The 18,159-nt window shown below is 36.8% G+C and overlaps 1 protein-coding gene across 1 annotated transcript in view; it reads right to left on the bottom strand.

The window, feature by feature from the left end:
• Window positions 1-18,159, bottom strand: part of tnr (tenascin R (restrictin, janusin)) — a 254,509-nt gene that overhangs the window by 115,498 nt on the left and 120,852 nt on the right. The window lies entirely within an intron of this gene.

Genomic DNA, 18,159 nt, shown 5'->3' with positions numbered 1-18,159 from the left:
TTCCCCTTATAAATGTTTCTTTTGAGGAAGACATTACCAGAGGTTGTTCTGCACCTAATAAGAAATGTCTTTCATTTCAAAACCAGAGTACAAAACATCTTTCATTTAACATTTGCTCAAAAAGGCTTCTTGTTTTTTAAAGAATATATATTTTGGTAAACGCATTACTGCAAAGTACAGTTAAAGTAAGCATTAAAAAATACATAATACAACAATCTGGATATCATTATAAGTTATATGGCCACATTAGTTTGTTTGGTGATGGTCTACAGCTCAGGAGAACCATAGCAACTGTCATATGAATATGATGCTGATGATTTATTTATTAAAATCACTCCATAGTTTTCATACAGACAGATGTTATTAAATTGTTTTTATTGATAGTTTGCACAATCCATTTGTGGTTGAGATTTTTCACAGACTGTGAAAAAAAAAACAAAGGTTCTTTATTGGCATTAGTGGTTCCATAAAGAACCTCTAACATCCGTGGAACCTTTCCATTGAACAAAATGTATTTTTTAGAGTGGAAAAAGGTCCTTTAGATTATTAAAATATTTTTCACACTAAGAAAAAAGTGGTTCTTTTAAGACCTGTTCAGATGAAAGGTTCTTTGGGGAACCTTTATTTTTAGGAATGCAGGTTGCATACAGTATTTACGCCAAATACGTGGCAACAAGTCACTCTTTTTATAAGTGAGTCATTGAGTCACTTATTCAGCCAATTCATGCAAACAAGTGGATTCATTCAGGAACTAAACAAGTGTGTCTTTGAGTGAGTCATTGAATCATTTATTCAACTAATTAGTCTAAACATGCTGATTCATTCAGGAATGAAACATCACTACTGCGTGTTGCATGATTCCGCTGAGGCATTTTTAAAACTTTGTGTTGGTAGAACAAAAACAAATAAAGTGATGATTAAACAGGTTAAAGTTGTTTATTAAACTTGATGGACAATATCAAAGTGTCAATCATGCTGTTTTTCTGAATATCAGCACTCTTGTGATTACCTGCAGATAACCATTCTCTTGTGATATTGCTATTTTTCCTCAGATGATTGTCTGTTATTGTTTCCACTTAATCACAAATCATTTTATTACACATAAATGTGTTTAAATAATTTGTCACCTTGATTTTTTAAATATATAAATGCAGACTGAGACAGGATGTCACATATTCACAGAATTTCAGTGTGAAAGCAGAGGAATCAATGACACTTTTTAAAGTGAAGGGTGACCCTCAAGGCAGAACAGATCTATAGACCGCACATTAGTCCTCTGTGATGACGGACGTGAGTTTGAATGATTAATGGTGCATGTGATTGAAAGAAAGACTTATTGATGTGACCTTTGAATTCAGGATTTAGGTGCAAATGGAATGACATAAAACTGCAGGACTTGTCCCTCCTGATATTTCTGTACCATCATCGCCCTTGCCAGGAGAATAGAATAGTGCCGGATTGTGGCACAGATGTCATGCACTGAACATGCAGATATATTTTCAGTTAAGCGTTGTCAGTTTATATCAGCAACTGACAATATTTTGTTACTTTGTAGATTTAGAATAGAAAAACTGATATCAAATAAAGAAAGAAATAATTAAATATAAAGGGGGATAGTTGTCACATTTATTTTTTTACGCCAGTGAATATTTATCAGGGCATGTTAATAGACACACACTGTAAAATCTTGACTTCAAAAAAGCTGAAACATTTTCACCATTATCATTCAATAAAAATAGATTAAAAAAAAAACTATTCAGAAAAAAAATCATGAATTGTTAATTAAAACTTTTGAAATACATGTGACAAATTACCCTAATAATTATGCAAACATGTTTTTGAAACTAAAATATAAAAGCACTGCTAGAGAAAACACAAACTATTTTTGACTCAATAAGTCCAGTCCTTGTGAAAGCAGTGAAAGTCTTAATATAACAACCTACAAACCAAGGTATTAATACATAAAATACATACATTCTAGACTGTTTGATCATTTCATTTCATTTTAGCCTTTTAACTTCATTTCAAGGCCTTAATTTATTTTCATAGCCATGTCTAAGTTTTATCTACAGTATGAACTTAATCTGTTTGATGAACTTTAAAAAGATAATTAATAGTTAATAGTTAATTAATCTTAATAGTTCAGAGAATGACTCCATACACTGCATACTAGCAGCAAAAAGCGAACAGCATTTCTAGAAAACTGAATACTGTGATTTTGGCTGATGGGATTTTAATGACTAACAATATCTACTTTTTGCCTTGTAAAAGGGAAATGCTCCCGCAGACATTGTCTTACAACAGATTTAATGTGTCATTACAGCACAGGCATATACCATGTTGTAAGACTCTCAAGAGAAGCTCATTCAAACAAACACAGATGCTTCCATCTGTTAAGCTCATATTTACCATCCCGTACCAATTCTTCTCTCTCTCTGTTCTGTGTGTGTAATTCAGGTTAGTATTGATCAGGGTACTCTTACCCCATTCATCAAGCTCTCTGCCACTGCCCACTACAGCTCAAGGACCTAAAAGCTTGGGGGTCCAGGGATTTTGAATAGGTCTGTATGGCCTTTTAATTTGTGAGATACTGATGGCCCACTAAAGTCGTAAGGTAAATGAAAAATGCACGCTCTCTCAATATTTTTTTTTCTATGTGGACTATTTAAAAAGGAAAGCAGGAAATGTCAGATGTTTTGTAGAGCTGTTTAAAGGTCATGTAAGCAGTGTCTGAAATGGCACTCTGTTTTCTCCAGTAATTACAGTATACTTCATTTAATAACTCATTGAATACATTTATCCTCTAGATCTCTTTATGACAATTCGGCTTGATGTATAAGCCAGAAAAGTTCAGAGAACCTCTTTATAAGAATACGATGGCCTTTTATGTTTCTCTCATATCCATATTGTAGGCCCTGTTGTAGGCCTGAAGATGAACTATCGGCTAAAAGAAAATTTCTGCAACAGTTTTCTTAATGAGCATTTAGCATAGCTAGAAATAGTGTTTCCCTTCCTTTTTTGTATTTTGTACACACACAGCCCCCATCAGTTCATATTGTACTGGGCATAATTTAACATGATCATTAATTTTAATACAATTACTATTATTAAAGCAAACAATGCAGTAGGTAAATGCAGTATAAACTGAACTGAATGGAAGCAGATTGAGAATTTGATTTAACCTCTATATATAGTGTCTGTGTGTATTACATAAACACTATTTTAAAATGTAACTGGTTATTACGCTGTTAATTACAAAAAATAATAAATAAATCACAAGATTAAAAGTCTTTTGACAGCCCTGATATTTTAATCTTAAAAACAAAATCACAAACTTTGATTGTGCTAGAATACATCAATTTATCTGTCAAGATGCACTAGAAATGGCCATGGCTGAGCTGTCTGCCCCTTTAACAATTGTTCTTCAACAAAAGACGAACAGCAGGATTGCAAACAGTTCTCTCTGCCATTACTGCCTGATGCCTCCCTTGTGTTTTTGCTTATCTTTAGCTTTTGTTTGTTTCTGATCCTCAGCGATTTAAAACACTTTCTACACAGTTGTATCCACTCTAGAAAGGTTTAGTTACTTGCAACTTCTAAACAGTTACAGTCATATCAGAAATATCTACATGGATGAATTCCCAAACCATATTTTGACAGTAACATATTTAATAAGTAAAACCACTCTTCCGCAAATAATTAATGAGAAAATCCGCATCCTTCATTAATCTCAGTCAATTTGGAAAACAAAGCCTTGGACTTTGATCCATATTAATGTTATGAGTTTTCTGCTGAACCAATCTTTAGAAATGAAATCCCCACTACACCAAAGTAAGCTTCGAAGTTTGTATTTACTTATTTTTTGGAGAGAGAAGGATGCTGCTTTGTTTTGCTTAAGAAGGGCTGTGATTTATTGCAAAGCTGAAAACAGGGCTAGATAAGAAGAGGATTTTATACAAATGGGTTTGTGGACACACTGACCCACAGTCCCTTGAATCCCTATAGTGTGTGTCGCTGTTTATAGTGATGGCTGAGCAGGAAGGTGCTTTGATAGTTCTTGCATCTCAGAAGACCAAACTGAGAATTTGTACTCAAGAGTGTTATTTGAGGAAGAAAAAAAATTCTGCTCAAAGAGGATTTGGCAAAAATGACAAATTCATGTTTGATAGGATAATCCCAAGGTACTCCATCATGGGTGAGACATGCATCAATTCTCCGTTGAAAATCGGAGGTGAGGCGTCTGCTGCACTCCTCAGACAGCATGAATCCCATGAGTACCTCAAAAAGACCGTTTTACATTCTTTTTCAGATGAAAGCCTTTCGCTCAACAAAGAGAAATTAATCTTAAAACTTTAAATAATTCTTTTCATACAAAAACATGAAAAACCACTGTTATAGTAACACTGTCAGCTGTTGTCAGAGTCAACAAAACTAATTCTGGTAGATCTAGATTTATCCCATTAGGCAAGCTAATCACTCTGATTGAACATTTTCTTTTTACCTGAAAGGGTTGTGTGCAACAATTTGAGTTGAAACTGACTTTTAAATAACAATCAGAATGCAGAAATGCAGTTTGAATTTGAATGTAAATAGAATTAAAATGGATTCAAATATTTTCTTTGCATACTGTAACTAATTTTCAAGACAAACTTTGAATGTTGATAAAGTCTTGATTGAAAGTGTTCAAAGAAAAATAGTTTTATAGTTAGTTTGCTTCTCTTTGTTTCATGTTTCTTTCTATGTTCGCGCTCAGCATTGTTACCATGGTTTTTGATTAAGTACTCACACATGTTTTGCTTTTAGTTCATTATCATGTGTATATAATGCCCTCTGTTTCAGTTCCTCTTTGTCGGGTGTTGTTTGTGTTTGAGTAAACACTGTTACTTTGAAACTCTCTCTTGTGTTGTTTCATTAAAGTTAATTTACTATTTGAACAGATACCTTGCTCTTTGTCATCATTTGTGGACTAAATTGTGACAGATAAATGGCTAGTGGTATTGGGAAAGTGTGAATAAAACAAACTAAATTTGATATTTGCTTTCTAAAAGTTTAAAATAATCTGAAAATCTTAAAGTATGAAGGGGATGAATGGATGCTGTACATGCATAGTGGTGTGTAGTCAATTCACTTCACATTCAACTATTGAATTAAAAAGTAAATTTGGTAAAAGATTGATCCAACCAAGCGAGTACCTTGGTTGGAATTCAGATTTGGGCTAGAACATTCACTCAGGAAAGGAACAATGGGTCCTTCTACAGTAATGTGATATAGTGATATCACACTGGACTGGACTGTGTATATTTATTTCCCAGGCTTCTTTGTCATCGCTGGATGCTGCTGACCTTGTGGACGAATCTGTATCAGCGAGCACAGTCTTTATTTCCAAGCTTGAGAGAAAGTGTGCATAGTGCTTAACTTTGTAACCTGGCTCTGTAACCTCGTATGTGTATATAGTTAAAACACTGCACAAAAATATGTAGTGTTATTGACAGATATGTACTGTATGTGAATGATTCACCACACAGAGCTATTGATGAACTATTTGCTAGATCTCATGTCAGCGAGGTCAGCAAGGAATCTTGGGATTATATTTGATGACTAGCTCAGTTTCACAGAACACAAAACAGCTTAACATCACAAACCTTTTCAGATCAAAAGCTGCATACACATAGATCCAAGCCTACTGACTGCCAGTACACATGGCAGAGGCGAAAGCAGTGTTAGACCCTCCAGCAAAGCAGCCTTTGGATGTGTCCCTTATCTAAAACACCAGATTTAACACATTAGCAGAGTGTTCCATGATCTGAATTGGGTATGTCAGATTAGAGAAAACTAAAAGGAGTGCTTTCAAATGCTGTTCGGCATTCAGAAATGTTTAGAATTTAGAATGACTTCCATCTCAGTTCCTGAAAATTAATTGAGGAAACAAACAGAATGCTTTATTTAATTTTAATTAAATTGAACTAGATTTGTTGATTTTATGCATTTCTTTTGTAGACCAGTGTGAAGAAAAAAAGAAGAAGAAAAAAACTTCAATTTAACTTCCTATGGGGCGTGGCCAATTCAACTCTCAAACTGAAAGAAAGCCACATATTTAATTCTGAATTATGCACAAACCTGGAACTCTCCCCACCAGATGTAAAAGTACTTATTTGCCAACAGCACTGCAGCCAAGAATACAACTTCTCCAAATGATGATCAGGTACTGTCTGTGACTGAGATTAGCAGACAATGCAAAAAGTCAACCTATGAAAATGTATTGGCCCAGATGGAATCCCTGGCAGGGTGTGGAGAGAATACCTTAGTAAGCTGTTTGATGTCCTCACAGATATCTTCAACACCCCGCAAACACTGGCTGCTGTGCTTATATTTCAAAACTACTACAATCATCTTTGTGTCAAAGAAGTCAATGTTAACATCTCTTAATGACGACTGCTGCTTTGAACTGCACACTCGTCCTGATCAAGTGTTTTAAATGACTGGCCATAACCCACATTAAGGCCTCAGTCCCACCAACACTAGTATGCTTACAGCTAGAACCGTTTCACTGTGAGTAACATCCGCCACCCACTTGGTTATTTCCCAACTGCACGATAACACTTATGCTTGAATGCTCGTTGACATCAGTTCATACCACTGACACTAATTGGCAAACTCTGTGTATGAAGAACAACCACCGGCCATGAGAGTGCCTGCGAATTACATAGAACAATAGACAAAAGAGAGGAATTAAATTATTATTTTGATGTTCAGTTAATTGTATTTTTATTTTGCAAAGATTTCTGTCATACTTTATTATAAGAGAATATACATCTTTGCAGAATGTCACAATAGGTTACTTAAGTTAAACGACTTGTAAATCAAACTAAATATTTTTTTTAAATGTAAAAATGCAGAAAGCTTTCTGTGATGGGTAGGTTTCAGGGCAAGTTTAGGGTTAGGGGATAGAATACATTAGCTCAGTATAAAAACCATTACGCCTATGTCCTCATAATGATATGAATACGTGTGTGTGCAAAAATAATGTTAAAAATCAAGGTTACAGTTTGAAAGGACAGCCTCTCAAGCACACTAAAAAGCACACTTACATGGCAGGTTAATGAAACTATATTATTATGAGCGTTATGAGTTTTCAATGCCATTGACATTGTAGATTGCCCCATTGTGCTCTGATATATTAGAGTGACAAATAATACTTAATGCAGCACATTTTTTAAGTTTATTATCAACCTTTAAAAGGAGTATTCAGATGGCTTACAGTGCTGTTTTCAGCAGATGTGCAGAGATATCAGATAATCATTTTTAAGGGGGCTGACAGCTTGATAGGATATTTTAGGGGGGCTGAGAAGTCAAAAGCCCATCTAAACAGGGTCTAGCAGAGGACTTGTCCTTATAGTGGCAAAGACACAGCAATGTCTTCGCTTTCTTGAAAGTCTCAGAATAGACATGAGCAACCAGATCTACAGGTTTGTGACAGTAAATGTTTAAGATGTAGTTTCAAGTAAGTTTAGGTGCGTTCCAATTTGCTTACGGATGCACTATTTTATGATGTTTCCATAGTATACATAGTGCTGAAAAACAAAGTGTGGAATGTTGGACATGCTCTCAACTGTCGCAGCTTTAATTGCATAGCGGAAGGGGTGGGGCTATCAGACTTGTGATGCTGAATGTCAAAATAACCATTCAAACTCATACACTACACGGTTGAGTACATAGTGCAGAAGTGTATAGTGCTTCATTTGGGACACAACTTCTGATTAATTGTGCTAAGTTTTTTTGCACACATTTATTTAATTATTTAAATGAGCACAATTAATCAGAAGTTGTGTTCCAACCCTAATTGATGGAGTGTTTGGTTTTTCATTTCTTAAAGGGGACATAACACACAGTTTCTGCCAATCTTATGTTAATCTTGAGTACCTATAGAGTAATATTGTATCCTTCATATCTCCGAAGTGTCTATAGTTTTATCAGATTTATAAAAGACAGATACAGCTGCCTGTATCGCTTCTTTCCGAAAATAGTCGAGCTCCTGGAGGCGTGCCGTGCAGCACTGCCAACGACTTTCGTAACACAAACGAAGCACGTTGATGGGCGTGCTCTTGCTCTAGTTGATATGTGCGCACACTCTTCTGGGAGAAGTGTCCATACAAGGAATTCTGCCCTTTATGAAGTCATACAGGGCCATACTTGGAAAAAAAACTTTCTGAAACTTATACGAACCCTGAAGGAGTGCATTTGGCATTTAACTCCATTTAACTCGTTTTTTGAAACTTTGGCCATGTTTAGCATGAGAATCCAACTCTTTAAAGGGGTCATATAATGACATTTTTGTACAAGTTAATATGAATCTTTAGGGTCTAAACGAAAACTTTGTAATATACTTTTATTAAAAATTCTCATTAGTATTTTAAGAAAACACTAATTTTACAAGGTCAAAAACAGCTCTGTTTTCAGCACGCCGTTTCAGTGTATATGCCTTTAAATGATAATGAGCTTGCTGACTCCGCCCCTCTGTTCTTTGGGACGTTTTTGACACAACGCACGTGGAGTGTTGCCTTGACAACAGTTGATGGTATATTTTGGTGAAAGAATGGCAGCGGGAGTCTCTGAGGACACATCTGTAGTGTTGCCATACCAATTTGAACCGGAGTCGGACCCGGAACAAGATGACGGCCCCGAAGAAGTTTGACCATTAAGGCTCGAACAGGACGTTTTTGAATGGTTGGTTAACGTAATGTCGCTTTGATCTATTTTTGTATGTACTGTCAGGGTAGAGTAGTGGGATACAAATGCTATGTGTTTACTGTATAGGTTAGTTCGTTGACAGATTTATGTTGAAAAACTTTTTTTTGGTAAATGTAGGCTTGTCAGTGATGCGTAACGTTATCTCAGTGTTCGGTACAACTATCGTGACTGAAATATGTCCTGTCATGTCAGTAATGATTCTAGCAGTTGTTGAAGGATACCTAAGAATTTGTTGTATGTTTATGTTTAGTGCAGTACGAAAATGTTTTATGTTAAGCAAAAATAAAAAGCAAAAATAAAAGATCAGATACCATCAATTACAGTATTAATAGTCTTAAATCATGCATTTGCAAGATGTAGCCTAAACAGTATTGTGCCGGTATTGTGTTACCATTCATCTTCATGCAGTATAACTGTTTTTTTACATTACTTCTTAATCAGTAACAAGTAAACCAGGTGTAACTTAGTGTTAGCACGTTAACTGTAACACCTACGTACATAGTTTTTAATAACACCATAACCATAACGCGTTGTTCATTATAAACGTGGGATTATGAACTATATTTAGAACGTCGTAACGTTACAGAGAAAACATGCCGTAATATACCCTGAGTGTAAACATCAGCCGCATTCATCGTGAAGTGTGCAAGCGATTTGCAAAGATTAATATGTATCGTAAAAGGTTAATAAAACGTTATACTCACTTCTTCAGGAGGTGCAGCAGGAACACGAATAGTTGGTGCCGATTCCTTTTTCAGGAGCAGCTTCTTAGCAAAACCAGCTTTATACTGACCCTCGTTTAAAAAGCAGTCTGGTGAGAAATGATTCGCGCAAACATGAACGCATTAATGTTGATCGTGGGGAATATTCCCATCGTAAACAAAACTCAGCCACTGCGTCTTCAGCGGTTCAAATTTAGGAACATCAAAATGATTTCTGTGTTTGTTACTGCACCCAAGAACAGAACAACACAATCGCTTAGACGCCATTCTGCTCCAGTGTATCAACAATGACGGACTATGATGACAGCTCGCTCAGAGCGGCGCTGTGTTGAAACGCTGCTGTCAATCAACAACCGTGGGAGGGGCGTCACACTCCGTGTGACGTCACACGGTGAAACGGCTCGATTTGAGACAGGGGAATACATATAAGGAGATTAAAACAAAAACACTGGATGGATTTTTATCATTATATGATGGTTGTGTACAGGTACTGCCAACACACATTGCAGTACAATCAACTTGTAAAAGTGCATGTACCATTATATGACCCCTTTAACAGTGTAAATAAGGCAGAATGCATGAAATGGCATTAGACATCCCCTTTAAACAACCATGTAGGAAGAGACATCATCGCCATATTGCAGAATGAAAATGTCAAGATTCATCTGGATCAAATTGTGAAAGAATGGTTGGGAGGGAGCATGAATATACATGTTATGATGTTTTTCATCAAGAGGTGCATCAATTTTTGGTCAAGATCTTGTATTGACAATGCAAGAGTTTAGCACTCTGTAAAGTCTACTCCAGCACACCCCGAAGACTGTCAATGAAATTAAGGTCTGACTCAAGAGGTGTCAATTCATGTCTGAAAATGATTCTTCATACTCCCTCCTAACCATTCAGTGACAATCTGAGCCTGATGCATCTTGACATTGTCATTTTGGAATATGGCCATGATGTGTCTTCCTACATGCTTCCTACACGTTTGCTTAAGAAATTAAAATCTACACACTGCATACAGTACATTAGGTTGAGAAGAACTGTTGCCAAAAATATAACATGCTAGAAACACAATAATCACTGCAATAATGATCCAATCAAAGACTCTTAACCATTTGTCTATAAAAACCCAAACAGTGTCTTTTTCTTTTTTGGCCGGGCAGTGTGTATTCACCAGTTGTATTGAGCCCTTTGAGGCAGAGGTAACACGACAGAATCAGAATGTGACAGCAGATTACACCGTTGAATTACGAGACCAGCTTTGAAATTTAGACTTGTTAAACCCCACTTTGCTTTTAAACTTGTGCATCTGAGTCTGAATGTCTATAGTTTAACCTCAGTGAGACTGACATGATTATAGGTTCTATTTAATAACAGCAGAAGTTTCTGTTCCATCCAATTTGAACAAACTGATTGCTATTCAATGCACTACAGAAGCCATACAAATCCAACTCTCTATCGCACTGTACAGTGCAGACCCATGCAGTTAAATATGCATGGAAGAAACACCTCAAGAAAGATCAGGCAAAGTTATGCAGGGGAAATATGAATGGAAATGAATCCTTAACTGCTTTATAATAGAGTGGGCATTAAAGACTTGAGCACATTACATTAATTGGGCAGTTCTCAGAGACCACAAACACAGACTGTGAAAAATGAAAAACTGAAGGAAAGCCAATAATATAGTGCAAACACCAGCAACTGTTGCCTTCTAGTTTATGGAGGCCTTGTAATTAATCAGTGTTCAGGAGGGTGAGGATAGTATTTATGCAGCCAAAATGTCACAGTTACTTTGAGGCACTGAATTGAATTCAGCTGAGATTCAACCAGGGCGCTCACATTGTATAAACTACAAATCTAGCCCTGGGCAACTTCAAAATTATGTTAATAAAATGTGAAATATGGCTGTGATATTTCCTCCCTGTTGTGAAAAGGAGGCATTTCTCTTTCGCAAAGATTGGCTTTATGGAGTGAATTCTAAAACTCCATCATTATGTTTTGCTCATTACTTCACTAATGAACACAAGCTTCTTGAACTGTTGTATATGTGTGGGAACGTAAGTGAAATGTCAGCATTTCTCAGGGCTCCTGAGTAAAAAAAAAAATTCATATTGAGCTATATGGCTCATAAAAGTAAACATTTTAGGGTCAAAAACTTTATTTTCTAAATACAATTATCACTCAAAGACCAGATTTCAGAAGTGATTTACTTCATTAAGTGCATAGCTTCTTTTTTTAGTTTCTAACAGTCATTAATGAATTACCATTGTATTATAGAATACGTTATAAATATGTTATACATATGTTTGTTATAAATATGTTTCTTCTGGTTGTATTTTGAATCAATACTTTTATGGAAAACATCCTATTTGATGATATCACCCCTCTGATCCTGATTGTATTTGTGCAAAAAAAAAATGTTTCAGCCATACAACTATGGTAAACAATAATAAAAAATAGAATTTAGAAACGATTCATTATTAATTCAATTGCTTGTACATATGTTCCACTATAACGTTGTCATGTGAACAGTTCAGGGTGTTCACACTTGGCAGGATTGGTTCGATTAAAATGAAAAATAAACTCTGGTGCGATTTCTCTGTTAATGTGGTTCATTAAACTCAAAAATGATTTCATTACCCTGACTTACCAAGTATTCACACAATTTAATTTACACAATTTAATTTAGTCAACACAATTTTGCTAGTTTAGGTCAAATTAATTTACTCTAGTATATTTAACTTAACTTTATTACATTAGAAAAACTAAGTTTTTTGTTTTTATGTTGGTCCAACTTAATGTTTTTTATTAATTTACTGAGACTTTATGTTCAAACAAGCAGTTTCTTACATCAATAAACACAATGTATTTAATGAAAAAATAAGAAAAGACTGCTGTCAGTACTGACATTAGTATTAGTAGGCTTGATCGATTGCTCCTGTTTGCCTTGCTGCTGGACTGCGTCTGTAAGCTCCGTAGTTTTCTATTTGAATCTCTATTTACTATCATTCCTTGCTGTTCTTATTTGCTAAATTAAACTTATTCATCAACATATATTAGATATTGTCAATATTGCCTTTCACATTAATCTGACATCGCTAGCTTTTATCTAAATCATTATCGCTAGCACAACACTCTAGTATCTCGCGGCCTGTTAACCTGCCATCCGTGCTAGCCGTCTTTTTTTCTCGCGCGCACTTGCGCCTTTTACGAGTCTATCAAGCAACTAAGGTAAGTAGAATCAGTCAACAAACATGTCGAGTAGGCGAATGTCTTCTCCTGTTATTGTCACTTGTACTTCGTGTCACATAGTATAGCATTCTCTTTCAGCATTGAAGGATTTACATGTGATAAATGCAGGGATAAACTTTTTTTTTGTGATAAACTTTAATCAAGGATAGTAAGAGTGCAAGGGCTTTAGATACTGCTTTGGATGCGACTAGCTTAGTGAACACTTTACATTGTTTGGTTCCGGCTGTAGAGCCCGTGCAGCAGGGCAACTGGCTGACTATGAGACGCTGTAGTCGCGGGACAAAACACCGCTCTTCCGTTCTGATAACAACAATAAACAGGTTCTCCCCTCTCAGTGAAATACCCACTGAGAATCCTGTTGAAAGTGTCCTAGCCCTAGATTCTATTACACGGAACGTGAAAATAGAGACACCAGCCACCATAGTCACATGTTTGCCGGGAGCCAGAGCGCCTGACATCAAAGCAAATTTGATGAAAATTTGATGAAAAGTGCTTGTTAATGCTAGTCGTAAATCTTCTAAGATTATTATTTACAGTGGCACTAATGATGTTCGACTTTGACCAAATGGTAAAAAATAGAAGGTATTCATTCCTCCTGGGATGGTGCTGCTCTTCTCTCTAGTAATGGCATATAGTCTTAGAGCTCAAACATGACAATTAGGGGTTGACCGATTATCGGCACCAATATTAAGCATTTGTATGGTTATCAGTATCGGCCATTTTCAAAACCAATTTGCCGATAAAATAATTAAATTTTGATATGCGCTATATTTGGCTCTGACACAGCCACCTCTGTTGGAACTCACCACTCGACTAGATCAATGTCCCCGCCCATCTGATTTGTTGGGAGTCACGAGTCCGGCCAATCAACGGGGAAAGCTGAAGGCACTGAAAGTTTTGCACACTCACACCGAAAGCACTTGCTGACTGGAGCTGCTTCACTGATCACGCATCAGTTGTCTCTCAAAGTTAAAGCAGCAGAAGACTGCTCAAATAGCAATAAATTACTACACTGAAGTTGCAAAACACCTCAATATAATAGGACCCAGTGATTTCCACGATGCAGAAAACACGGACGGAATCTCAGAATTCAGTCATAAAAACGGAATTTCCTGTATAAAGTGGAATGTCACGGAATTTGTCAACTTTTGTTGAATTAATAAAAAGCAGGTCAGTACACATAAAATCGAATTTCAAACCGCAAAAAGACTATTTAAATATAAATCCTGCATGTCTCTAAATGAATGGCGCAGACGCGTGATTTCGTGAACCTAATGTACACATTCCAATATTGACTTCCAATTTTAAAACAGATATAACCGAAAATTAATTTGGGTTTCAGTGAGGGAGTCAGTTGTAAACTCAGTAACGGCTCTTCATAACTTACTCGTTTTAAAGAACCGGTTCCATTTGTGTGTTTGGTGCTGCCTGCAGGAAACATGAGCACACACATGTATTTGATGAATCCTTATGTGGATACACTTCCTGACTGTTTCATTTTTAAATTCTTTTGCAAGCATTTTCATCAGTCTGGAGACCGGTTTCTTTTTGGCTCACTGGCTCATTTGCTTTAAAGCTTGTGTTCAAATATCTACTTTTACAATCATGCACTCTCGCATACAAGGTGATATTCGAAATGTACACTCGGTAAGCAATATCATTCATCAGGCCAGCACAGTAAATGAGCTTCCCCCTCCATCCAAACTGCATTTACACACAGATACAATGTTTTTTTTTTTTTTTTTTGAAGAGCTCTATTCAGGACAGGCTATAAATGACTACATAAGGACATCTATTTGTTTCATGTCAAAGACTGAAGTACTGTGAATTGAAGAGGTACACAGTACACACTAAGGCATCTTTTCCCAGCCGTAACTCTACCTGGAGGGAATTTCTATGCATACATAAGAGAGTGCAAGAATTGCTTTGCAACAATTGCCTTTGATAAATTGTGTACCTATACAAATTGCTGGTGCTATTCATATGCTCTCTGTCTTGATAAATATGCTTTATGTACAGGTTGAGTTATTCTTTTTCCAGCAAATATGCTGGAATTACAAGTAGCTTATTCCTAATTGTTTTTCATGAGTACACCGAGTAGGCTTACAGAACATAGATTTATATGGACAGGTCTAAAACTGTAAAGCGATCCATTCGGGTATAGAAGCTGTTTTTGAAGGAGAAAATCCTTGCATGCTATTCCTTCAACCTCCCACACAATTAACAAAGTGATTTTCACAGCTCTCTATACAATTAATCACTCAACACAGTTCCTTGAACACAAACACACCACAATCTACATGGGAAACAATTCCATTTCTATAATGGAAACCAAACCCTATAGGGATGCACTGAAATTTCAGCCGCAAAAAAAAAAAAATATTTTCAGTTTTTGGCCAAAAGAGAAATAGCCTGAAAATATATGCCTCATTGTCAGTTTTGGCCCATAATTTTTATTTCGGTACATCCTTAGAATCCTTGAGCCTGTTAAAATGTATTGTACAAGCCTCTGTTACTTTCACTGTTCATTCTGTTGCTATATCATAACTAAGCATGAAAATATATATTTGCTAAACAAATTAAATCAATGAATAAGCTTATGCATTTGTCATTTTTAAATGTATTAGGTAACCAAAAGAATATGAATAAGTGAAAATACAGCTTTAGGTATCGGCCATGTTCTGGAAAAGTAGTATCAGTGTATCCCTAATGGGCTTTTTATCAGTGTGTAGGAACAGCAGTGAGGCACACAGCAACCCAGTTATGAGTTAATAAAAGGTAGGAGACTGAGAGGAAAGTGACACCCAGCACCTGTGAGTCAGAAGGGCAAAGTGAGACCATAAAGCCAGAAAAAATGTGCTAGGGTGTCTCAGGAGACGTTTGCATCTCAGCATGATGGCAGGTTCAAACGCAGGTACAGAAGCAGTGCTGCTGGCCCCAAACGTGCACTTCAGAGCTCTCCAAGCTTAGAGAGATGAGAGAAGAACTCTTCGGCCAAGACCCACATCCCAAGCCGACTATCTGCCAGCCATGTGGCGGTGCTTAGGAAGATAGATGGATTTGGAAGGAGTTCAGAAGGATTTGATGGTTGTCGCTGAGGTGGCAGCACCGTTTGGCCTGTAACACTGTTGACATCTCCATGACGGTGCAAAAGTTTCAGCTGCTTGGCAAGTGCAGGATGCCAGCGAGAAAGAGAATGTGGTGGAGAGAGAGGTATTGAGATTCAGCTTCCTCTGCCAATAGTGCCGAACACTTTTCCTCAGGGATCTAGTGTTTTATTACCCCTTAAATGGCTACTGACTGCTCTGTATTTGAAGCGTGACAAGAGTGTTTGCTTAAAACGTGTGACTGGAGAAGCAATTGTCCTATGCCTGTCGATACCAAAAAGAGTTTTGAATAATTAGTAACGCTGAGATCTAGAGGAATAAAAGGCTGATTACAGAACCAAGCATGAAAAGTGGGGCGTAAACAATGTTGCCTCTTGTTCTGCAGAGTCCTCTTGGTACAGAATTACTGCAACCCTATGATCATCGAGAGGAGAGGAGAGGAGAGGAGAGGAGAGGAGAGGAGAGAGGAAAGGGCAGATAATATAAAAGGATAGTGCGCTAGAGAAAATAAAGGATAGAAACCCCCAGCTAAACAAAATCCTGCTTAAAACATTTTCTTAAATAGATTTTCTGGTCTTTAGCTGATTTAGGGCAGTTCAGTTCAAAAGTACCCAAAACCTCTCTAAAACCAGCAAACAGACCAGCTTGGAGACCAACTAAGACCAGAAAACCAGCTTAGACTGGTTTAAAATTTCAGCAAAGGGGAAAATAACAGGAAAAAATAAGCAAAAAAATTAAGACAAAGTAAAGAAAATGGAGAAGGAAAAAGAGAAGGAAAGGAAAAAAGTTAAGAAAGAGAAAATAAAGGAAAAAGAGTGAGGAGAAAATAAAATACAGTCTTTGTGGGAATTTTGGAGTGACTAGATGTATCGTTTCATTTTGAAAAAATCAAATGACAGAGAAAGAACCCAGTAAACAAATGTAGGTTGAAGTCAATTAAGACAATAAGCCAAGCAGACAGATGACTCCTATAATTTACAATTAAACTAATTTTCTTTTCACAGAATCACATCAGCTATTCAGCAATAATAAACCAGCACATCAGTATTAAAGGAAGCATCACAACATGGCCGTCCACACCCATGCTTATGTATTGATGGCCTTTATCACTCTCAGTATCAAGCCAAATAGTCAATGAGCAGGACTGAACACAGTTCCTTTCTCCACGTACAGGTTGGCTGATTCCATCTAGGCAGAACAACAGCTGAAGCCGTTCAACTGAAAAAGGGAACTTTTAGTTGCCTAGATAAAGCAACATTTGCCCTGCTCTTACCGTCAGCGTTGATGAAATGCTGAGCAGGTGGGCCGACTTTGCCAGTGGGTACAGCGTCTAAACACTGTTTCTTACTCAGCAAGGAGTCGGATTGGGCACTAATTTACAGCAGTTGCCCAGGAGCCCTGGGATCTCGCCAGCTGGACATTTGGCAGTTTATTGAGTGGTTACATGATCTGGCGACTCAGTGGACTGATTCATAGTCCGGTTCTGCCACCGCTGAATTCATAAAGTGGCTCCTCAGGGAGTTTTTTTGTGCAAAACAGCGCACAAACTCATAATGCATGACCTTATCTTTACTGCGATGCCAGCGGTGTTAGCGGGGCGGACCACACCTAATGGGAAAGACAGGACAGAGTGCAGCAGACCTGAGAACCCCTGTCTATTTCCAACACCCTTCATCTTAGCCTGACACCCGTTTCCTTGGCAACGGCATTGACAGTAAAGGGGGCTGTGGGGGTCGTGAAGTTCTGAGACATCTGAGACAGAAGAAATGAGAACTACTTATGCAGGTCCTGACACTACTGGCTAGCTTTGTCTAAAAAAAAAACTCCTCACCCCAATATTCTCCCTCACTTCCCTGCTTAATTAAAATCGAAATTTATGCAAACCAGTTTTATTTCATTTTAATGCCTAGCGCCATTCTCTTGTTACTTTTTGTACGCGTTCAAAGAAACTACATAAAGAAATTACATGTTATATTAAAATCAACCACCCAACTATTTTACCAATACAATGAGTAAGGGCTGCTTTCCTACATCTTTGCACATTTTTATTATAACGAACACAGTTCGTCTTTTCATTTAGGTAAATGAAGGTCACTTAAACTGTCATTTATTTTTACTTTACAAATTTATGCGGTTTCATTGTTTAAGACCCTTGTTCCAGACCCAGACATTTAATCTTAAAGTATGAAAAACTATTATAAAAATATGAATTTCTACATTCTACATGCACTGAAGAATGCAACTAAACCCAAAGAATTTACAACTTTTTATTACAAAAGTGTATACAATTATGATATGACAGTCCCAATAGCTTTTAATTTTTTGCATTG

Source organism: Siphateles boraxobius, unplaced genomic scaffold, assembly GCF_051911475.1.
Source record: "Siphateles boraxobius isolate OS27281-9 unplaced genomic scaffold, OSU_SipBor_1 1, whole genome shotgun sequence".
Taxonomy (NCBI): Eukaryota; Metazoa; Chordata; class Actinopteri; order Cypriniformes; family Leuciscidae; genus Siphateles; species Siphateles boraxobius.
Note: the sequence above shows the minus strand (reverse complement) of the source record. Positions and strands in the feature narration are given on the sequence as shown.